The sequence below is a fragment of the Rhipicephalus microplus genome, chromosome X, assembly GCF_043290135.1.
Source record: "Rhipicephalus microplus isolate Deutch F79 chromosome X, USDA_Rmic, whole genome shotgun sequence".
In the NCBI taxonomy this organism is placed as follows: domain Eukaryota; kingdom Metazoa; phylum Arthropoda; class Arachnida; order Ixodida; family Ixodidae; genus Rhipicephalus; species Rhipicephalus microplus.
In genome coordinates, this window is record NC_134710.1 from 125,404,773 (window position 1) to 125,429,932 (window position 25,160).

The following is a 25,160-nucleotide window of genomic DNA, read 5'->3' on the forward strand; positions in this document are numbered from 1 at the left end:
TTCACGCGTTCATCAAAAAAGGAAGCACACTGCCAAAATCCCATAGGCATATAATAAGCAGGATGAGTTTCAGTCACCGATGTGTCTTGTTAATTCAAAAGCTTGAGTCACTGAAACGAAGATTTTCAAGACAGTCACCCAGCATTGTTGATGTTTTCTCCAACGACGTTAAAATGAATAGAGAAGTGACCATCACATATGCACAACACTTGGTGTCATTATGTGTGTTCGATAACACAAAACTGCAGAAACTCAGTTTCGCGCGCAAGACGTCACTTCATGCCATAAGCCAAAACAACTCAGACACTCAGCATACGTTTACAAGCGTTTAGCCAAGACTTCACTGTTGTACGATACCGCTGACAAGAATAGCACAATGCATCGAAAGCACGCTGCCTGCTAGACAAATGACCGGGACGGTTGTTTCTGAACGCTTAATCTATAATCCAGTATGCGGTAAGCAGTATGGCGCATAACAGGGAAACCTTGAGGAGCACAAGAAAAAAAGAGGTTTTCTTCAAGTCCATCAAAATATACTAAATAGTGAAGCCACCTATTTAACGATAATTTAATAATTTGTACGTTAATTGACAGTTTTGGGACGTTAAACCCCACATATCAATGAATACGTTAATTGACACTGCACAACGTGGATATATAGCATTATAGCCAATGAATGACATCATTCAAATCGTACAGACTTAGCTTTTCTTAATAATGGCTAGTTAGCTAAACATAGTGAGCGTCTCGACCATACGTGACCACGTATGGAGAAAAAATAACGCATACCGTTTGTCAAGGGCACGTTGGCAGTCCAACGAATCTCGGACATTCATCGAGCGACGCGCAGCGTGGGTGCTGCGACGTCACATCGGTATGACAGCATAGGGCGGCGGCAGTATACCGTTTCCGTGGCGCTTTAGAGCAGAACGCCTGACCTTCGGCGGTTGCCGAACAGACATACACCAAACCGCGGCCCCGGCATACGAGCGAGCCGATCAGGCTGGCGCCGGCCGAAAATGTGCGTACACTTTGTCATGCGCGTCACGCTGTCTACTTCCATTCAAGGTCCCACGGTGCTTTTGTGCGAGCCACTTCGAGCGAGACACAGCCACGTCGCGTGCGTCACATGGATCCGAACCGCCGTCCGAACGACCACTGACACCATTACGGACGACAAGAATAATCGCGCTGCAGTTCGATAAATCGATAGTCCAATACACGCGGAGAACACCAGCGTACGGAGACCGGCAAACAAACAAAAAAAAAAAACACCATGCAGACAACGGGCAAAGCGAGTGCAAACAAGGCCACGCCACCGGTGTAATAGAGTGGCCGCGAAAAGAGCTTAAGCGTCACAGTGGCACTAATGGACCACAAAAGCGATAACCTCTCCACGAGTGAACTTCGGCTCAGTGCACCAGTCGTCGTTTCGAGTCGCGCCAGTGAGCTTTGTGTCTGGACACTTGGAGCGATACGATGTTCTTTACCATATATAACGCTTACATATGTATAATGGGCATGACTTGGGCACGCCCTCGAGACACCGATCAAGTGTTGTCCGTGCCATATATAGGAAAATTACACTGAACTCCGCTAACTCGCAGCCGGAAAATCGGCGTTATGAAACAAATAGGGAGATTGAGAATCAACCATTAATAAATAGTTCAGAAGCCATGCGACCTCATTTGAGAAAGCGCATGATTAAAACGTTTCGTTTGTTTTAAACTTTCGGAGCCGAATGAATGGGAGAGCTAACAAAGACGAAGCAGTATCACGAACAAACCGAACATACACTTTGCAACTGTATACTCCTTAGGCTGGAAACCAACATATGAAGTGTCGCAGACAAATTTAAAATTGAGGACCCATTGTAAACACCTAGTTTATAGACAACCATGCACTCCGACACGGCAATATGAAACCGAGTCAAAAATCAAGAAATTGTGAAACGACGAAAATAAAGCCGTATTAACAGAAATATTTGAACAAGGCTGTCCAAGCACTTGCGTAGCAAAGTATAAAAGGACAGGGTATTATAAGAAATGTGTCCAACAATTTTTAAAAACAAGGGGAATGAATATCTGCTCGTTGCCGTCGTATATTATTTTTCTGTGGTGCTGGACGCCTTGAAATGATTGAAGCCATCAGTTAAAGCCGTGATTGAATAAATTAAACTAATTTTTTAATTAAAAGAGGCGGGCGGTCAGGTCAAATGGAACAATCGAAGCCCTTCCTGTAAAGATGCTACATCCACTTTGATGCTACCAAGAAGCGAGTGATGGTATTTTTCCATTCGAAGCCCTTCCTGCAAAGAGCCCCTTGCCGCTTTGAATCTTCCAAGAAGCACGTGATAATGATTTTCGCGAAGTGATGAATTCTCACGAATTTGTTCGGAGAAGCCGGAACAGGGAAGGGCGCACAGCCAAAACATTCCAAGACGCCTAGGTTGAGGGAGTGTATTACAGCAGTCATCGACCGAGTTCGCTTCGTGGGTGCACCCTTCGTGGGTGCAAAGCTCAGCCCCCTCATGAGGGGGCTGAGCTTTGCGACTATAGCAATCATGGCTCACATACATTAGCGAGTGCAAAACACAGCTACAATAATTGTCAGAAACAATGACGTCATTCTGGTCATCTGCTATCATCAGTTACAACCTAAGAGGAAACGTCAGCTTTGCGGCACATAGCTGTCCTTAGGTAGACGGTCATGTAGGCTGATTGTCCCTCTCATGGAGAATTTGGCGCGATTGCTCCATCCAGTTTAGCGTTTACTTAATTACGTGACGTCAGCACTTCTCGAGCAGAAATTTTTTTTTTTTCAGAATGTCACAACGGCAATGGCCTCTTCGCCAAAATGTCTTCAATTCTTCCATTCGACCTGATTGCCTGTATCGGCTTAAAAAGTTAATTATTATACTATTCCTTAATATCTGCCATAATTGGTGTCTCTAGTCATCTTAAGATGTCTGCCGCAACAGAAAAAAAACAATTTTGAAGCCAGCAAGCCAATATCCCAATTTTATTATTGAATGGTTAACGACACATTTTTTGAAACACCCAGCTGTTAGTGCTAGTATGTACATGCGAGAAAAGATTCTACCAATCGATACGGCAATAACTACATAAAGCCAAAGCTGCATTAGTTGTTCTCTTCGTGGCGACAGCAGACGCAGCATTGTCCACTCATATTCTTTATAACGCGCGTTAGCGGGGAAAATCCACGCTTGCCTGATTGCAAGGAGGCCAGGCCATCATCTCGGGGTTATACAGCCGGTTGACTATCAGGCTACTGTGCCAGAGACCGGCCTGGAGACCCAACGTTCGACACGTATATATATTTTTTTACTCATAGAGAACGTTAACTCGGCACCGCATATAAGCCTGCCAGACATGAAGAAGGTAAAGCAGTATTAGCTCTAAAAAGCCGTTTTTTCTTTCAATACACAGTCGTTTCTTGACACGTGCCGTAATTGACATTTAACAAACTGCGTGGCCATAATGTGAGCGCCGCTCTCATTGTAGGTTTAAGCCGATAGCAACTCGCAGCGACACGTTATGGCGGATAGGCTATGCGCGTCCGAGATGAAAAACACCAAGAACACTCACAGCCGGATGATATGCAGAAGTGGTGCTGATTCAGCTAAATTAAAAAAAAAGATATTTCACGCTATTTGGTATAGCTGGATAGCTCTACAAGGCATTGCGAAACTTTCCGCCGCAACCACCGGTGCCGTGCACCTCGAGCTCAACTGTTACGCGCAGAGTAGGGCTGTTACACTAAAGAAGTAAAGGCCAGCCGTCCTCACTCATTACAGGCGTTGCTTAACGGCTGGTGATGCATTGCACTGGTACATATGAAACAAAGGATTAACGACGGATGACGAAACTGTATTTTCCATAATATTTACAAGGATACAATTGCTTTCATTTCTTTCGCTCGATTAATTTGTGCATCATTTCACCAAGTATATTGCCGTACCTTTCAATGAGCTTACAGGCATAACGGCGAAATAGAATTCGAAACTCATTTCCTGCCGACGCGTCTACGCCATATGGCGAAGACAAACAAGACCTCGCGCCAGCTACGACAGCCGGCGATAGCCAACGTAGTGCACTTCACAACCGAACACGCTAACAGCTGAGCCAAATACAGCGAAATAAAAATTAGCGCTTAACAATTTGCGCACAGTGTTTTGATAGTGACAGAAAGTGGGCGTCTGCATTTCCGAGGGCACAACGAGCAACATCGAAGCGGGCGAAAATCAGCATGCGCACTAATACATTAATATCGAAGAACGGTTTATTTCACGTTATTTGTTATCTATAAAGGAAACGTTATCTATAAAGGAAACTTGATAACCTGAAAACCAATCGCGAAAAAGAAAGCGAGGTGCTGCTGTGCGAGAACCTGCTATACTGAGCCGTACGAATACTCAATATTGGTTTCTATATTTTTAGCCTTATTCATTTTACTTTGTTGACCAGATTCTCCTGTTTCTTTTGTTTCCATTATGTGTCTCTACATTCACACCAACAAACACCCTCTTTAGCGCTTTTCTAGACCCTAAAGGTGGTATTCATAAAAGCGTTTTTGTTTTTGTCAATGAACACATGCCAACACACACAATTACTTCGATACTTTGTTACAGAATGTCAGATACACTATAACACATCTACACAGCCGTTCTTACAGGATGAATAAAGCCTGTATGTATATGCTCGACGAAGCCGAGAAATAACGGGCGATGTATAGCATCGGTGATGCCCCGTTTGCAGCTCAGGCGCAGGACTACGCCGTGGCTGCCAGCCTCGGTGAAACAGTTGAGCTCGGCTCCTGACCCGAAAGGTCGCGTGTTCGATCACGGGCGCGGCGGTCGCACTTTGGTGGAGGCGACATGTCGATGCCCGCGTGCTGCGCGATGGTCGAGATTCACGGAGCCCTCAACTATACGGTGTGCCTCGTAATCGCACGGCAGTTTTGGCACGTAACACGCCCCGTACACTATATCATCAGCCGTGCTCAGCGCTGTTGAACAGAAGCAACGATTCTCAGAACGCCTCCAATCGCCACCGCGTATAATATCGCTCCGGCTCGTCCTCTCTAACGTACACTGCAGCTTCGCCATCGGTTATCAGTGCAACACTCGCGCAGGTTCGCCTCGCGTCTACATAGCTGTCACGCGCGATACCACGAAGCAGAGATACACGCGTGCCGCCAGATAAATCGGTGCGCTTCGGTGAACTAGTATACCGACTTATCTCTGCCGACGTATCGGCAGTGGTTATTGATGAAATAAAGCTACAGACAGGTTTCCTTCGTAGATACCGATCTCAAACAGGCCACGTGCGCACTAGTGTCCCCCTGGGAGGTTATTATATATATATATATATATATATATATATATATATATATATATATATATATATATATATATATATATATATATATATATATATATATATATAAGGGTCTGAGCATCCAAAACAAAAATAAGGGAAATTAAACAATTGTACGTTATCTCGCCGCTTTCATAATTACTTCTTCTGTAGCGCCAGACATTTCACTTTTTAATTAGAGGAGATAGGTACATGAATTAAACAACGAAAATGTAGTCACGCCTACGAAGAACCCAATGGCGCTTTAAGATTTTGAAAAAAAAAGCTGCCTCTGGTAATTATAACGGCGTAATGAACTTCGACGCGTGCCGGCTTGGGCTATATAGTTGGTATGACATGACGATTGGTATAGCGCGAATACAGAACGACGACAAAGGGACAAAGGAAGACGAGCATCTCGATGGAGACGAAATGTTATAGAGGCCCGTGTTCACTGTGCGATGTCCGTGCACGCTATACAGAACACCAGGTGATCGAAATTTCCGGAGCCCTCCATCACGACACGCCCAATAATCTTCAATGTTTCTGGCGAGCAAAACGCCATACATTATTATTATTATTATTATTATTATTATTATTATTATTATTATTAGTATTATTATTATTACTATTATTATTATTATTGTTGTTGTTGAAGTTGGACGAAATAAGTTCACTACCGAAATCATGAGCGCAACTAGCAGACGGCCAAAATTACGTCACAGTACACGACGATTGCAGCAGTGTTCCATATTTGTTAGCGCTAGATTTAGACGTTCCAAAAGAAAGGCAGCTACGCTTTTCAGAATTTTGGTTTCAATTTCGCAGGCGAAATTAATCAGATTTCATCACTCCGCTCAAATTACCAGCCGCCACTTTCTGAATGATCTCAAGGCAGCGATGAGCTTTTAGCAAGAAGGGCTCAAGTTTTCCTATTTGATACGACCACCTGTCTCAAGTAATTAAAAAAATAATCATTCTGACTTATTTGATTGCATCTGTTATTGATGCCTCAAGTCACCTTCGGAATAATGCCTCCACAGAAAAAAAAACAATTATGAATACGTACTCACCTCATTTTCGATAATTTTCGGACACATGCATTGATTTCTTGAAACGCCCTGTACAGCCCACACCCCCCTGAACAAGTCCAAGCACGGCAGGTTGTACCACTGTCAATTATTGATAGCTTCGGCAACTAAGGAAAGTCAATATATCTACAGAAATGTCAAGCTATGTTTACATATACTAGCACGCTACGTTTTTTTTTCTTTTTGTAAAAGGTAATGAAATGAGTAGACTATAGGCCGTGAGGCCCTCTCTCAACTGCTGTGGTATCACGCGTCACGCAAGAGGAGCGCACACGGACCGCAAACGATAAAAGCTTTCCAGGGCGTTCTGTATCTTTACTGCGCGCAGTGACACCTGATTCATGCGATATAGCTCGCATGCACGGCTATACCTCGCTCGCTGCTAAACATTATAATGATATCGGACGTATTGGACAATACTGTCGTTCGATTTGCGTGACCTCGAGCTAAATATCCGGAGCAGGCGATGAGGGGAAGGTGACCTCCGCCGCGTTCGAAGCGAGCAGACAGAACAGCCGAGCTGATAACCCAAGGCGTCCGATAAGGGCGCACGACCACGTCATACCTGTTCCGCAGTCGGTGTCCGGAATGCTGCCGGCGGCGAGCTCCTCCGATCGGATCAGTCGAGGCACGGTCCTGGGCGCGCTCCGGGGCGCGCAGTCTTCTGCTGCGGAAAACCCGACGCTCCGCGGCAGCCGGGAACCAAAGCCGCCGCCGATGCCACGTTCCACGAGCGAGGTCGCACGGCCGTACCTCGCCGGGACTCGTGCCTCCGAAGGTCGCCCTGCGTTCGGTCGCGAACGGACACTGAGCAAACGCTCTCCTCCTCGCAACCCAAACGATCCCTGTGTAACCGCATTTACATGCGCAGATCAACGCGCTGTCGGGTCTGGCTACAGCCGCGTGCTATATACCGTAAAAACAAAAAACAAACTGACGGTGCATAAAAAAACAATACAAAACTGAGTTTGCAGTTAATTGTAACTCACAAATGTGAAAACGAAACAAATAACAAGGAAAGTCGCGCCACGGCTCATAAATTTTGCTTTCACTTTACACACGTAATCTCCCATTGTGCGGCAATGTGGACGTTGCCGATATACCTATCAGAGCGTATGTTGCTAAATTTCCACAATCCCATCACTCGCAACCCGAAAGCTATTGTTTTCTATAGCGAAACAAAATGTTGATATGTGGGCTTTAACGTCCCAAAACCACCATATGACTATGAGAGACGCCGTAGTGGAGGGCTTCGGAAATTTTGACCACCTGGGGTTCTTTAACGTGCTGCCAAATCCGAGCACACGGACCTACAAGAATTCCGCCTCCATCGGAAATGCAGCCGCCGCAGCCGGGATTCAATCTTCCGACCTGCGGGTCAGCAACCGAGTACCTTAGTCACTAGACCACCACGGCGGGGCGGAAACAAAATGTTATCCACTAAATCACAGCCGTCAGTTTTCTTTAAATATACTCGTCTAATTGGCAGTCAACGTGCCTGTCACTGACATACATCATTTTACACACAGAGAAGGCGCTTACGTCGCAGCGACCGATACAACGCAACATCAGGAGCATTGAGATATCTCGGTGTCGCAGAATACAGCGCCACTTCTTCTTTTCAGGTACACTAGAGGTAACAATTTCAGGCCCTGAGAAATTCAGCGGTTCACTTCTTCCCATATCAAATATTTTGCGCACCATTCGCTTGCTCCTGCCGACGGTGTAAGAAAAATACTTAGGTACTGCCCAAACGAGGGTGTGCCTCTTCTTTCTTGACGAGCATGGGGTACCTGATTGTTCAGGCCTGAATACGAAACATCTCTCATTGTTCAGACGTGAAAAAGACTTCTCGCTGTTTACAAACAGAGGTCCTGGAAGGCTTTCGGTTTTGTGCGCTGGCGTAGCCTAGAATAGCGTTGGCGAAAAAAAAAAAAGCCTTAGCGAGTGACCAGCTCATTTTCAACCGTTTTCTCCCTGTTTCTGGCCAAATATTTCAAATGCACTTTTTTAAAAGCCACAAACTACATTACACAGTAAGCGCTCACATTTTACCTCAAAGCGGGAAAAGAGTTTTTTGCTTACTCTAGCATAACTCCAAAAACACGACTCCTGCTTCGCTGATCGAGAGTGATTATCGAAGTTAACGACAGTTCCTTGGGAAGGAGGAGGGAAGGTAGGGGGGGGGGGGGTGCTATTGCTATGTTGAAACCAACCGAAAATGCGAATACAGTTTGCGCGGGATAACATCGAGCGAGCTTTAGGAATAGTTCAGACTACGAGCGAAGCCTTTCAGTCTTTGCGGCTAAACGTTTCCACGATCGAAAGCTAACCCACTGTCAAAAAGAGAGAGATAGAGAAACCTGCCATTCCTGTCAGCTTCTCCGAACAAGGTCTGGCGAAACGAGCCTTGGTTTTTTTGTTTCCGCAGAAAAGTTCGAGCCCCGTGTACACATTTATTCGTGCAATCACGAGCCACTGCCGGATGGCGGCTCCTTGTTCAGCCCGACAGGCGCACCTGCACCTGACAGTAGCGACAGCTGCCCCACCGTTGCGACGCCAGAATGAGTAATGCCACGAGGTGCCACAAACCCCAACGTCGCACGGTGCGCCGAGTGTCATGGGATCGGATGACGTGTTCCGCGTTTGCGTTTTGTTCTAACGTGACGTCGGCAAATTTAGCATACCACTTCCCCTGGACACGTACTCCGCGTTTAGCGAAATCGACTGAAAGCGTCAACCTTGGAACAACACACAATGTGAAATAAACTCGGCTACAACCTTGACCATCCAAGCACACGCACCCACCTCTCCTCAGTGTGCAACACTGAACCATCGCCAGCATTTAATTGCACGGAACAACTTAAGCACCCCGCAAACAACCCTCGCCCCCGATTTATGCGAATGGAAAGTTGTGTAACTACCAACGAAAGAAAAAAAAAGAACCATAGCACATGCTGCAATTTCGATGACCGGTATACCATATATAGCTGCCCCGAAGGACGCGTGGCATTGCTAACAGCGGGAAAATTTAGCGCCCATTACGTAACGACGCTGCCAGCCAAGTTTTATTTTTTTTTTGGTCTATTTCTTTACGTTATCTCTACGGATGAGGGTGCAAGAGTTTACGGAACAGAGAAACCGCTCGCTCCCACTCTCATCGCTCTGTGCCAAAGGCGGGGATGTCGTAACAAACGAAACGAGACAGCTTTTTACTGCCCGTATACGTCACTCAAAGAACTGGAAGCCGTAAATTTCGCTGGAAACGCGAAACGCAACGCATGGTTGGGCATGCAAGTCACACAAAGGCTTCCCGGGATCTCTCCAGTAGGTTATAGCAAACTGCTAACAATCGGAGAAGGCAACTTCTAGACACATTCATTTACCGCCAGTGCGTGTTAGTAACCTCTGAAGCTCATCTCACCCCACCTATAACATATCTCTGCTGTGCGCCGGGCACTTTCAGGTCACTATTGGCACGCGGTGAGCAGCACGACAAAGCCTTTTCGATACGAGAGTAGCGAGAGCAGTGTTGAAGAAAGGAAATACACAGAACATATAAGCTTAAATTGACGCAATTACCGTGTTTACTCAGTAATGTTTCAGCAACCGCGAAACAGCTTCCCGCCGAAGAACGATATTTGCCCCTAGCTCGCTTTTTCAGGATGCAGATGTTGTTGCGCAGCGCACACGTTCCCGCCGATACAGCTTTGACTGACTGGGCGAACAAAGCATGCACATAGAGTAATATGCATGCATGCCTTATAGACGTGCGTGCACGCCGCCGCCGCGCGCACATGTGCGTCGAAGTGTGTCGACACGTGGCGAAACGCCGGAGTCCTCGCGAGTTGCCCGTGCCGGCAACAAGCACCGGTGTGCGGAACACGTGTCGCGTACGAGGTCTCGGATGGCGATGCACGCACCCTCAATTTTAACAGTGCGATCTTCACCGTGGGTGGTGCTCACGTCCACTAGGCGAGATATATAGCTCTCACGGGTGTTCCGTCACACTTCCATCAAGCACAGGTACAAAAACGTTTAAATCGGTCACTTTACCGCCCAAAGTTCCCATCCCAATCCACAATACCACATATATATATATATATATATATATATATATATATATATATATATATATATATTAAAATAGAGGTGTTGTACGTCGAGAAAGGTTCAGACGTAGCTTGGCAAAATGTCCTTTATCAGGCAGGTCTGGCTAATGGCGAGCGGCGTGCGCGAGCTACTCCTGCAGCCACCGATCATCATCGTCTTCTTCGTTGCCAGCAGAGCGTCTGTTACTCAGATTCATTAATTCATTACAATTACTCCCCGCGAAATAAGGAGCCATCCTGGCGACCTATGGACAAGTAAACACGGGAGGGTCGTAGCAGGGCTTAAGTCTCGAGACGTGGACAATTTCCTGGCCACGACGACGTTGGTCAGAAGATGGTTCCAGTGGCTCGATGAGGTAATTCACCGGTGACGTTTTTTGTAGCACACGATATGGGCCGTGATACTTGGGGACCAACTTAGTAGAAAGGCCAGGTGTAGCAGAGGGAACATGCAGCCAGACGAGTGAACCTGGATCGTAGGAAGTGGTGTTATTTGATGCGTCATGGTGGTGCTTTTGGCGTCCTTGGTCTTGGGTTGTGAATGCTCTTGCCAGTTGGCGGCATTCCTCAGCGTATGTAGCGGCTTGAGACAAAGTCGTGGACTCTGAGGAGTCAGGTTTGTACGAAAGAATGGTGTCCATAGTGCAAGAAGGTTCGCGTCCGTAAAGGAGGAAAAAAGGAGAGAACCCAGTAGTGCTTTGAATGGCGGTATTATAAGCGAACGTGATAAACGGGAGCACTCGGTCCCAATTGGAGTGGTCTGACGAGATATACATAGACAGCATGTCACCAAGGGTGCGGTTGAAGCGCTCTGTCATTCCATTGGTCTGGGGATGATAGGCGCTTGTAGTGCGGTGAACGACGTGGCACTCACGCAGCAATGCTGTGATGACGTCTGACAAGAATACGCGACCACGATCACTCAGTAACTCCCGAGGTGCTCCATGCCGTAATACGATGTTGTGAAGAACGAAAGTCGCAACGTCCTTTGCTGTAGACGAGGGAAGGGATGAAGTTTCGGCATACCGCGTGAGATGGTCGACGGCAACTATGATCCAGCGGTTACCGTCAGCGGTGTTGGGAAGGGGACCGTAGATATCGATGCCGACGCGGTCGAATGGTCGGGATGGGCATGGTAAGGGTAGCAAGGTACCACTGGCGTGACAAGGGGGAGTTTTTCGTCTCTGGCACGTCGAGCAGGCCCGAACGTATTGCCGTATAAAACGGTACATGCCACGCCAGTAATATCGGAGACGTATGCGAGAATAAGTCTTCAGGAAACCTGCGTGGCCACATTGGGGGTCGTCATGAAACGTGGAACAAATTTCGGATCGCAGATGACGTGGAATCACGAGTAGCCACTGACGTCCACGGGGTGCGTAGTTGCGTCGGTACAGCACGTCGTCGCGAGTGGCGAAGTGCTCCACTTGCCGACGCAACGTGCGAGAAGGGGGGGGGGGAAGCCGTCCGCCCAGCCAGGATGTCTAGAATCGAAGCAACCCAAGGGTCCTTGCGTTGCTCAGATAGCATGTCGGCGATGGTGACGGCAGTGGCATCGCAGGTTATACTTTCGCAGCAGTCCGGGTCAGGGGGTAGAGGCGAACGGGATAGGGCGTCTGCGTCCGAATGTTTCCGGCCGGAGCGATAGACCACGCGAATATTATATTCTTGGAGGCGTAATGCCAATCGGGCGAGGCGACCGCTTGGATCCTTCAATGACGACAACCAGCAGAGGGCGTGGTGGTCAGTCACGACGTCAAAAGGGCGCCCGTACACGTAAGGTCGAAATTTTTCTATCGCCCAAATAATGGCGAGGCATTCCTTTTCAGTGACAGAATAGTTGCTTTCGGCTTTGCTAAGAGTTCGGCTTGCGTAGGCAACCACGTACTCTTGGAAGCCGTCTTTCTTCTGTGCAAGAATATCGCCTAGCCCGACACCGCTAGCGTCGGTGTGGATCTCTGTGGGTGCCGATGGGTCGTAATGTCGCAGAATAGGCGGCGACGTGAGGAGGCGGCGCAGTTCATTGAAAGAGTCGTCACAGGTGGCAGACCAGGATGAAAGGTCTCTGGAGCCGGCGAGGAGCTTGGTCAAAGGAGCGATGATCGTCGCGAAATTGCGGACGAAGCGCCGGAAGTAAGAGCAAAGGCCTATGAAGCTTCGGAGCTCTTTCATGGTGGTCGGTTTGGGAAACGCTGCAACGGCTGTAAGTTTGGCAGGGTCAGGAAGAATGCCGTCTTTTGAAACCACGTGGCCAAGGATCGTAAGCTTTCGAGCGGCGAAATTGCACTTCTTCAGATTCAGTTGCAGCCCCGCGGCAAAAATACACGCGAGGACTTTCTCGAGGCGGGTTAAATGGGTTGCAAAATCAGTTGAAAAGACGACAATATCATCTAAATAACAAAGGCAAACGTTCCATTTGAGGCCTAGAAGAATAGAGTCCATCATCCGCTCGAAAGTAGCTGGCGCGTTGCAGAGGCCGAAGGGCATCACTGTGAATTCGTAAAGCCCGTCGGGCGTGATGAAAGCAGTTTTTTCACGATCGGCCTCTGCCATGGGTACCTGCCAGTATCCAGAGCGGAGATCTAAAGAAGAGAAAAATTCGGCTCCCTGTAGGCAGTCCAAGGCATCGTCAATGCGTGGCAGCGGATAGACATCCTTGCGCGTGATTCGGTTGAGACGCCGGTAGTCCACGCAAAACCTGATGGATCCGTCCTTCTTCTTCACCAACACAACTGGAGAGGCCCAGGGACTGCTTGACGGTTCGATTATGCCACGTGTCAGCATGTCGTCAACCTGTTCATTGATGGCACGGCGTTCGGTAGTTGACACACGATATGGACGCTGCCGTAATGGCGTCTCTTGACCGGTATCTATACGGTGTACAACAGATGACGCTCGACCTAAGGAAGGCTGATTGTGGTCAAACGAGGCTCGAAAACGCTGTAGGAGCTTGATCAGCTGTTTCTGCTGCCCAGGCGTGAGGTTACAATCGATGGACTTGCGGAATACATCCATAGGTTCATTAGCGTCAGTTGCGGGTGTAATGGCACAAGTCGGTAGAAATGGCTTGTCTGGATAGATCGGGTCTTCAAAAATACAATTTAAGGTCTCGAGGCTTCCCAGACACTCGCCGCGTAGCAGGATGTACGGGCAAGCAGAAACTTTGCACGCATAAAGTACCGCCAAACCATTGGAAAAGTTGATGACGGCAAACGGGAGGACGATGGTTCGGTGTTGAATACTATAGCTATAGTTGGTTGGAAGAGGAGCGTCGAGTTAGTGGCAGCAGGGGAAAACACAGGCACTAGGACGGCGGACAACGGCGCGATGCGGACGTCAGCTGCGGCAAACACTTTCGAGGGACTGTGGTGGTCGATAACAAGGCACGGGTTCGTCAACGTGAGTTCAGCACGAGCGCAGTCGACGAGGGCCTGATGGGTAGAAAGGAAATCCCATCCTAGTATCACGTCGTAAGATGAACGTGGGAGAACAACAAAGTTGACGGCGTACCAAACATCTTGAATAAGAACGCGTGCTGTGCACTGAGCTGTCGGCGCGAAGAAATGGGAGGTGGCTGTACGCAGAGCAAGATTCGTAAGCGGCGTTGTAACTTTTCTCAAATCGCGACACAGTTTTTCACTTATTACAGAAACGACGGCGCCTGTGTCGACAAGTGCACGTACAGCAACACCTTCTACTAGCACATCAATTTCGTTGGACGGACAAAGAGGAGGTCTTAGAAAGTTCGACGACGACGCAGTTCTTGCCTCCGGAACTGCGGCTGTCAGTTTTCCTCTCGAGCGGGGCTCGTGCGCCGAAGCATCGGGGAGACAGATCGGCGACGGGGTGGTAATGACCGGCGAGAATCGACGGGGCGTCGTGGGGACAATGAGTCGGTGATAGGAGAAGATGGTCGCTGGGGATTCTGGGCAGCCTGGTAATTTGCAGAATTCCCATGGTCTGAAGGCTGGAAGCTGCGACGGCGACAGTAGCGTGCTATATGTCCTACCAAACCGCATGCGAAACAGATGGGTCGATTATCCAAGGTGCGCCATGGGTTAACGACAGAAGGTGCAGGGGGCGAAACGGGATGGGGTGCCGTGTATGTAGGCAGCGTCGTAGGGTAGGAGGACCCGGTGCCCCGGTATGCGCCAGAGACAGGTGGGGCTGGGGGTCTAGCAACGACGGCAGCGTAGGTCAGCGGCGTAGGGACAGGTGGCGATGGAGGCAGTGCTTGCGTGACCTGTGTCTCAATGACCTGGCGTAGACGTGGGTCTAACGAGGTCACTGGCGCGGATGCTTCGGCCACAAGAGAAAGCTGACGCGCAACTTCCTCACGAATGAATTGTTTGATTTGGGGGAGTAAGACGGTGTGATCAGCAGCGACGTCGTGTACGAGGGCGGAAACTTCAGCCGTATCTTCTGCGGCCCTGCGCGTCGAGACACGCTGCTTACGCAACTCGTCGTACTCCTGACAGAGGTGGACAACATCGGTGACGGTCTGTGGATTCCTAGCGACGAGCATCTGGAAGGTGTCGTCGTCAACTCCTTTGATGATGTGCTTGATTTTGTCGCGTTCGGTTAGAGATTCATCGACGCGCTTGCAAAGGGACAAGACATCTTCAATGTAACTCGTAAAGGTCTCGTCCCTGCGCTGGACTCGACTACGGAGACGCTGTTCCGCGCGAAGCCGGCGCACGGCGGGACGGCCGAAGACCGCGGAGATGGTGGTCTTGAAGGCGGACCAGTTGGTAATTTCGCCTTGGTGGTTCTTGAACCAGAGGCTGGCCACATCAGCGAGGTAAAAGCGCACGTTTGTGAGCTGGTCGCAGGCGTTCCACTTGTTGGAAGCGCTTACGATTTCGTACTCGACGAGCCAGTCCTCGACGTCTTGTTCATCGTTGCCGCGAAAAATTGGTGGGTCGCGTTGCCGAGGCGCGCCAGTACAGTAGACTGTCGTTGGTGAGGCAGCTTGAGAAGGGCCAGGAGCAGTCATGGTGAACGGTGAGGGTAGCGTCCGATTGCGAAGTTCCAGGTTGATGGGAACCCCGGCACCTCCACCACTTAAAATAGAGGTGTTGTACGTCGAGAAAGGTTCAGACGTAGCTTGGCAAAATGTCCTTTATCAGGCAGGTCTGGCTAATGGCGAGCGGCGTGCGCGAGCTACTCCTGCAGCCACCGATCATCATCGTCTTCTTCGTTGCCAGCAGAGCGTCTGTTACTCAGATTCATTAATTCATTACAATATATATATATATATATATACAGGGTGGTTGTCTGTATGCAAAGTCGACAGATATCTGTCGAAGATGTTCATCTATAAAGTTGTTCTACGTCCCAAATTATGGCGACCCTATTATTTTAAAAGTTGACAATATCGCGCCTGGCTTCAGAGATCAATCGTCGAATTTACAGACAGCGGTGCCAAAGAAAGAAGCTGAACTAACGCACCGAGTGCGGCGAAACCAGCCTAGTGCGTCCAGTTAGTTTCGGTTTCCCGGCACCGCGGTATGCAAATTCGACGATGGATCTCTGAAACGACACGTGAAATTTTCAATTTTCAAAAAAGAAGAGCTCGCCATGATTTGTGACGTAAAACAACTTTGCCATAGAAACCCCCCCCCCACCCCCAATTCATAAAACGTCAATCTATATTTGTATTAATTATTCATTCCTAAGTCATCTAATTATTGCAAAAATCTTTCCTCTTCAATTGGCTGCGAAGACGGCCAGTGCCTATACGTTATAGTTTTATTTTTTCAAGAAAAAAATATTTATTGCTTAAAAACATATATATATATATATATATATATATATATATATATATATATATATATATATATATATATATATATATATATATATATATATATATATATATATATATTGTGGGGAATGTACAAGGATTCGGTGAAGGTTATGAAGGGTCCTGGGCCCCAGGACCATTTGAAAATACAAGTGGTTTTTCCGAGCAGCCTAATTGTCTCGCTGGCCGCCGGAGGTAGGCTCTCGTTGCTTTCATGACGCTCTCCCGCCTCGGATGCGATCACGTGACCCAGCCGTGCTTCCCAGACGCCAGCTACCGGGGTCGAAGGTCGAAACACAGCCACGGTTGGCTCGAAAGCAAGAGGTGGGATAGCAGGAAAATACCTCTCGCTTTTCCCAACAATTCGAAGAAAGAGCCGCGGTCTGTTCACCATCAGTTTAATGACCCACGCGGCGTCTCTGTCCGGCTCGCGGGGTGCGAGGAAACAGCCTGCAACACCGATAGATTTTGGTGGACAGAGTCCGACCACAGGACAATATATATATATATATATATATATATATATATATATATTACCCAAATGTCTCTCATGTTCCGCCAGTCTCCGAGTATCATCTGCCCACCTAACTTTCCCCTCCTAACCCGCTTGCCTTCTTTTGGAATCTAGTCAGTTATCCTTAATGACCAGCGGTTATCGTGCCTACGCGTTACATGCCCGGCCCATGTACATTTCTTCTTGATTTCAACCATGATATCCTGAGCCCCGGTTTGTTCCCTTATTCGCTCTGCTCTCTTCTTGTCTCTTAAGGTTACACTTATCATTTTCCTTTTCATCACTCGTTGCGTCGTCCTCAATTTAAGCTGAACCTTCTTTGAAAGCCTTCTGGTTTCTACTCCGTATAGGTAAGTACCGGCAAGATGCAGCTGTTATACCTTCCTTTTGAGGAGTAGTGGCACTCTACCTGTCATAATTTGAGAGTGCTTGCCGAATGTGCACCACCCTATTGTTATTCTTCTAGTTACTTCAGTCTCGTGGTTCGGCTCCGCGGTTATTACATGTCCTAAGTATACGTGGCCTTTTACAACTTCAAGGGCACTATTACCTATCTCGAAGAGCTGCTCTCTTCCGAGGTTGTTGTACATTACTTTAGTTTTCTGCAGATTAATTTTAAGACCTACCTTTCTGCTCTCCTTGTCAAACTCCGTAATCATGAGTTCCGATGCGTCCCGTGAGTTACTCAGCAATGTAATGTCATCGGTGAAGCGCAGGTTACTAAGGTACTCTCCAATAACTTTTATCCCTAACTCTTCCCAACACACACACACACACACACACACACACACACACACACACACACACACACACACACACACACACACACACACACACACACACACACACACACACACACACATATATATATATATATATATATATATATATATATATATATATATATATATACATATGGCACTTTTTGTTTATTTTCTACATACAAAGAACTACGAGAAATCGCTCGTCACCACTGAATCTGGTTGCTAAAGGTAAAAGGTATGCTGGCCCTGACACAAGTGGCGGAGTCAAAGTTTCACCGATATGACACGAAATGTAGACGCTGCAAACGAAAGTACCACTACTACAAAGCACTAAGTTCTCGCATTTTTTTATCTGCGCTTTACTGTATATATAGGTAACTTTTCGCAACACAACTGCCACAAAAGACATTGTAACAAGTCCATGGCATCCCATATTCCCAAGCTTACCACGGCATCGCAAAATATGCACCCTTTTGAGTGAAAGATCAATGTATGAAAACGTCTTAAACACTGATATACGCATGAACGCTTTAGCTTATCGAATAATTAAAGTAAATGTAGAAGACGGTTTGCGCCCCCAGTGGGAAATTTCGGAGCACGGCATGACGTAGTAAGGCCTCAGGAAAATTACTTTCACGTACAACTATCCACGATATATAGAAACATTTTAGTGCATTAAGAGATAGAATAAAATGAAACTACTGCATTTCAGACTATTTAATGAAAAAGAAATAATAAAAAAAGAAGGAGGGAGGGCTGAACGACGCAAATTCTATTTTCGCCGGGCTTGCTCCGTGTGCTCCGTTGAGCCGCAGGGCAGGTTGTCGGGCAGTAAAGCAGGTAAAAAGCGGGGATCACTATACGTCAGAAGGCCTTCATCGGAAGTGGGCGGTTTGTATTGCGCTAACGGCCTAAGTCCCACCAAAACGTAATTTTATTTGAAACTAAGGATTTCCTGGGCACGACAAGCAGTGCGAGGTTTCAGGAACACTATTGCAAAAATCCACGTGGAATAATTGTTTGCCATTAACGTTCCATCAAGTCACATATAGAACGCAGGAAGGAAAAATATTTAGCACATATGTTGATAACTGATAATTTGGTACGGCTTTTTAGGGGCGAAGCTCCTTAAGGCGTGGGTCGTGCGTCTCCTGTATGTAATTGCCACCTCTCATTTTAGTCCTTGGAATGTCCGCTGGATATCGGTACTAGCATATGATGATGAATATATAGTGGAAAAAAATACGAGATGGCGGTACTTGGAGTGTTCACTTGATGGACGGATAGACGGACGTGCGGACAGACGGACAGACAGGCAGGCGGACGGACGGATGGACGGCCATACAAGCAAGCAAACAGACAGACAGAGACAGACAGACGGACGGACGCGGCCAGCGGATGATTCACGATTTGCCGATAAAAGCATTCGAAGCTTCGCCCCACTCATTATCATTCACTCCGTGGGTATGCTGTGTTTTTTTTTTCTGACACATTCTGATTTTTTTTTTTTTAGTTTCGCACAATACCACCATCTGCTATTCCACTTTTACCATTTCCCAGCAAACACGTGCACTCCTCGTTCGTGTGCGCGAATCCGGGTCTATAAAGAAGATTTTTGTGAAGCCTAAAACCTGCCGTCGCTGGTCGCTAGCAGATTACAATACCTGCTCCCGAGACTACGCACAACTACAGCAGACAAAAGCTGAAAACAAAAGAAAGAAAAAGAAAGATAACTGAAAATGGAGGATGCAGGAGAGAGAATAGGGAATGGAAACGTATTTACTCACACCTACTATAGACATACAGTTACAGCCTCGCACGACACGAGAGTCGTCGGCTGCGCACTTACACGCCGTCATTATCTCCATCGTCATCCTACTTACGCCCACAGAAGGAGGGCCTTTCTTGTGCGTAAAGATTACTTTCTAGCGTAAGCGAAACATTCAATCGATGGCGAACGCCAGACTGCCCCACGGTGGAGGACAGCGCCATCGACCGTGTGTGTATGTACGATCGAACGCAACGCCCACGTTGTGGATTTTAACGAGTCTTCCAGACGCGACAATGAATGGAAAGGAGGCGGGAAAGTCAAGAGAAATGCTTTCTCCTCTCTCGTGCGAGCTGAAGGTCTGCCCCTTCTGCTCGGCGCCGGCCTACACTTGCCTCAGACAGGGCGAGGGACGGGTGTGTGATTACGGCTGGTGGAAACCCCGCCACCCCTCCGAGAAAAGAAGAAAGCGGTGAGGCCATCTTGACGCAATGAGCGCGCAATCTATGCAAAAGGAAGACAACCACCACCCAGTAATTGTCCAGCTCTTCGAGTAAGGCCAGTGACGTCACCACGTGACGTTGAAAGAGACAAGTGGCAACGACACGTACCTATATCACGTCATCGTGTTAGCACGAAATATTAGAAAACGAAACGAAAAAGCGGAGGCAAAACCAGCTGCAGAACACGAAGAAAATGCATGTACAACATTTGATGCCATCAACAAAAGAAAATCCACGTTTAGTGCACTCGTGACATTGCCGCGCCATGCGTGTTGAAATGTATGCGGTCCCGACGAGCTAAGCACAAGGAAAATGCGCTACGTATACGACTGGACACGCTCTAAAGCTTCGTTTCGTTGACGAGGCGACCATAATTTACCGACATAAAAAAGTATGCGCTGCTTCAGTCACGGTATATGCGCACGAGTCAGTCACAGTTGATTCTGCTCATTCTTTGAATCTTTTTTTGGCTTCCGAGAATGCTGAGCCGCTGCTCCGAGACTGTGGGCGCAAACTGCAGGCGCAGACGAGTAGAGCTGACTTCGCGCGGAGTGCACATTTTTGCAAAAGCCACAGCGCACGCAGAAGCGACAAACATGACAGTCGGCCCGGAATGCCATCCTGCCATTTCGACACGGCCACCTGCAAACACTAAATGCACTGTTTCACCGCGGCAGCACATCACATTTCCGCAATTCAGCATTTAGGCAATGCTCGAACGAAAATTTTCAACAGACTGTTTAGACGAGGACTAAACAAAAGTGATCTCAAAAGGCATGCTTTCGGTCGGCAATTTTTATTTATAGTGAGTCAAAGAGGTATATATATATATATACATACTGCAGTTTAGAATAAAATACATTTTCATCGTTTCAAGTACGTACTCTATACAGTCATACCAGGGTGCGCCTTCCTTTTCCAACAAGTATATTTCTATCACCAATGTATGGAGGATGGCTCTGATTGTTCCCGTTTTTAAAAAAGGTGACCGGTCCAGCTTTCAAAATTACCGTCCGATATCTTTAACGTCTCAATGTTGCAAGATCATTGAACATATTATTTCCAAACAGATTTTTGAATTTCTAGACGAAAATGCCGTACTAACAAATTTTCAACATGGTTTTAGAAAAGGTTATTCCACGGCAACCCAATTGGTGACAATATTTCATTCGTTAGCAGCGTGTCTTGACAATAACGGCCAAATTGATGCTATATTTTTAGATTTCAAAAAAGCTTTCGACAAGGTACCACATGACAAATTAATAGCAAAACTTAAAAACATTCACATTCCGGATATTTTTGTTTCCTGGATTGCAGCCTACCTATCCAACCGCCAACAGCTTGTAAAAATTAACAAAGAAGAATCTCGGTGTCTTCCTGTCACCTCTGGGGTTCCACAAGGTAGTGTTTTGGGACCATTGCTTTTTTGTTGTATATTAACGATTTAGTAACTGTTGTTGACCCTACTGTTCAAATTCGATTGTTCGCTGACGGCTGTGTTTTGTTTCGGGAAGTCACATGTACTAATGATCAGAAAGAACTTGAGAAAAACATTGAAAACGTGCAGGAGTGGTGTGTAGAATGGGGAATGGAATTAAATTTGGAAAAAAGTGTATACCTCTGTGTAACGAGAAAGAAAAGCCCCAGTGAACACGTGTATAAATTAGGATCGTCTTCTCTCACACAGGTTGACAGTTAAAAGTACCTCGGCGTTACGTTAACAAACAACTTATCATGGAACATGCACATAGATAATATTTGCTCGTCTGCCTTTCGGAAATTATGCTTCCTAAGATATAAGCTCAGAAATTTCCCTCCAAACGTAAAGCTTCTTAGTTATTTAACTTTCGTTAGGCCGAAGCTGGAGTATGCGAGTATCGTGTGGGACCCCCATACTAAACAAAACGTTAAAAAACTTGAAAGGATTCAGCGGAAGGCTATTCGGTTTGTTTATTCTAGGTTTTTGCGAACGGACTCCCCCACAGACCTAATGCTAGCTAATAATATTCCTTCCCTTCAGGATCGTAGAAAGAAGTCCCGCCTTGATTTTCTGTCTCTTTTATATAATCGCAAACTTTCCCTTGATCCAACCCCTTTTCTTTCTCCAATAAACCCAAGACCGACAAGACATCGCCAACCAAATGCACTAACTCCGTACTTCGCGAGAACGGACACGTTCAAATTTTCATTTTTTTCCACGCACCATTTCAGACTGGAACCAGACAATCGAATGATTGATTTGTGGGGTTTAACGTCCCAAAACCACTATAATCAAATAGTGGTTTTGGGACGTTAAACCCCACAAATCAATCAATCGAATGTAGTACTTGCGATACTGAGTAACTGTGCACTGTTTTTTTTTTTTGTTTTGCGTGTATTGTATTTCTCTTCGCATTACACCATGCCCTCCTGCTTGGACTGAAGTGTGGTCCGCAGTATGTATTAAATAAATAAATAAAATATCCTGTTGTAGTTTTACTGCAACACACGACGAGGTTAGCTGACATGTTCGAGTATAGGCCGCATTTTCTTTGACGCCGAAATAGCACGAATCAAAGCCTCCTGTAGCCCCGTTTCTTGAGGAGAAGTAACCGTTGTCCTGCATATATATATATCGGACACTAACGACACTACCCTGTACGTACCACCTCCTTATCTCCCAATCACCTAATAGCATCATCAGCATCACGATCCAGAACAAAAACAAAAGGGTGCATATCTTGCTCATCGAAAAGAGACGCCTGTAAGACTGCGTTGTGTGTATATGTAAATATGTCCGCAACACTTACCACAGAGTGGCCAACGTCTAATCACCTTTTGGTTGCTTGTGAACTGGAGAAATTTTAGTGCCTCCCCATCGAGGTCTACTGGACTCCTATCAGTGAGTGCTACGGACCTCAATTTTTCCCGTTCAGAGGTCGCGCGCTTCAGCGAGTGCTTCACGAGCTCTCTACAACGCGCCAATTTGGACCATTTGTCTTCCTTTTTGCGGGGAGAATATACTTCTCTGGCATTCTTGGGGGCTTTCCTATAGTCAGCTGTGCGTGGCGCGTGGGGGCTTATGAGTCCGTTGCGGGAAGCAGATCGAATGACCCTCACCTTTCTTTTCTCTTCTCTCCAATCCTATCCTTCTTTTCTCTTTTATTCCCAATTCCTCTGCTGAGGTGTCATCGTAAGGAGAGACAGTTACGAGTCGACACATTTTTCTTGTGTTATAATCACTTATATATTTTTAAAGTGCCGCATGCGCCCGAGTAGCCAGCGCAATAGCTCATCAGCGCTTCGTGTGACAGCACGATCGGGCTCGTTTAGTCCATGAATATTTTCAGAATGTTCCAGAAGCCATATATTGCCACTATCAAGAAATAACGAGACAATGTGTTTCGAAGACACCATGATCTCTCTATGATTTAATGGCATAGCCCTATCAAGGTAAGAGCAGCCTTTCGTTCCTATAGTGTCCGCTTCAGCCCGCATGCAAGCGACGGCTCGCATGCGGGCTGGAAACAAGGTCTCTCTTGAACGTTAGCGCCTAATGGACCAGTGGTAATGAATGCAGGACTTTCCACAAGCACGAGACGGATGTTGTCACTGGAGCTTTAGCTTTAACGTAAGGGTATAAGCCTATGGTTCTGAGCCATTCAGAAAAACACGAGGGCAAACAAAAAAATGGTGAAAAAACAAGGAGGAGCGAAGACGGTGACTTGTAGAAAATAATCGCTCTAAGTGAGCACATGTGCACATTTATTTATTTATATCTTATTCATTTATACATACATACATACATACATACATACATACATACATACATACATACATACATACATACATACATACATACATACATACATACATACATACATACATACATACATACATACATACATACATACAAACATACACACCCAAAAAGGAGGAAATTACTGACGGGAATGAATTTTCGATTCCTCGCTATTCATTACTAGCTGATTAACCGCTACCAATGAAGTTGTTGCATGAAGTTATTGGCTGAAACAGGGGAAGAGAATCCCAGTTATGCACTATTACAGCTACTGATTAACGAAAACAAATATATAGTGTCTTGTGCATATATAGGTGGGACTGATCCAGCAAGGTAGTTTTAGGCCCTTCAAGGTCAGATGGATAAATGAAGAGCAGACGTTCTTGTAGGACGTGTAGATAAAGTCAGAGCTGCAATGTGGTAATAAATTCTGTTAAACAAAGAGTGTCTGAAACTTTTTCGGGGAAATGCAAATTAGGCAATGTGAAGCTTATTTTTCATGTACGTAACGTTTGCTGTGTGCGGTTATAGTTGCTAGTAATAAATGTGGTGGCGTTACCTTGAACAAGTTCCATAACGTCCACAGTTTGGCAGGTATCAAGTGAATTGATCCGTTATAGAGGTCCCATATTGAAGTTAACTTCAATTTGATAGAAAGACAGAATATATCGATGATCAATGTCGAAATCCGCTTTACTGTGCACAAGTAATAGAGAAAACCGGCATTCAAAACCACATCACGCACGCGCGTAAGCGCGCATTCATAGACAATTACTACTGCACGTCACCAAAGCCGAACCGGCGCCTTTGCCAGAAACACCCGCCTGCCTTGCAAGTTGCAACATACAAGTGCTTCCAAGCGGCTGTCGGTGTCGGGAGGCCAGATTGAATTTCCGCAAGCTGCCTATTATAGAACACCCAGCCAGACCGTGACACTGGACGATATCTCGATCGATAATTCCCCACGATGCTTGCGCATTCTTTTTTCTTTAAATATATATGCAGGCTAACAGATGTCGACACGACAAAAAGAACTTCTCATAGTCGACTTCTGGTTCATTAAAACGTTTATCCGTGACGCTGCGTGTTGCATCGAGCTAAAAAAGGCGAGCGAACGCGAATACGAGCACGCGCAGCGTTGGGAGCCTTCACGTGTGATCGTGACGAAAGTGTCACGTGGCTGTTCCAGACGGCAGCTTACCTTGCTTCCTGTGAAGTTACTCACAGGCGAACGAATAACCCCGCGAGTGCATTTTGCTGAAGCAGCCCCACTGCATGCATATACGAGCATGAAACGCTCCGCTCACTATATGCACGTGCGACAGAGCGGAGCATGATAGACGAGGAGTCCACGGCGCGCAGATGCGGCCTTCCATCACACCCTTTCATGCGCTGCGTATACAAATGATACTCGACGTGCTGCAGTAATCGACGTCTGTATGC

General features: G+C 46.8%; 1 protein-coding gene across 2 annotated transcripts in view; it reads right to left on the bottom strand.

Annotated features, from left to right (window-relative positions):
- Nucleotides 1-25,160, bottom strand: part of LOC119176820 (oxidative stress-induced growth inhibitor 2) — a 136,162-nt gene that overhangs the window by 91,694 nt on the left and 19,308 nt on the right. Inside the window, exon 2 of one of the 2 annotated variants that reach the window (XM_075877600.1) lies at nt 7,035-7,253. The exons of the other annotated variant lie outside the window; for it this stretch is intronic. The gene's annotated coding sequence lies outside the window, so the exon portion shown is untranslated. The remainder of the gene's footprint in view (nt 1-7,034; nt 7,254-25,160) is intronic. 2 annotated transcript variants of the gene reach the window in all.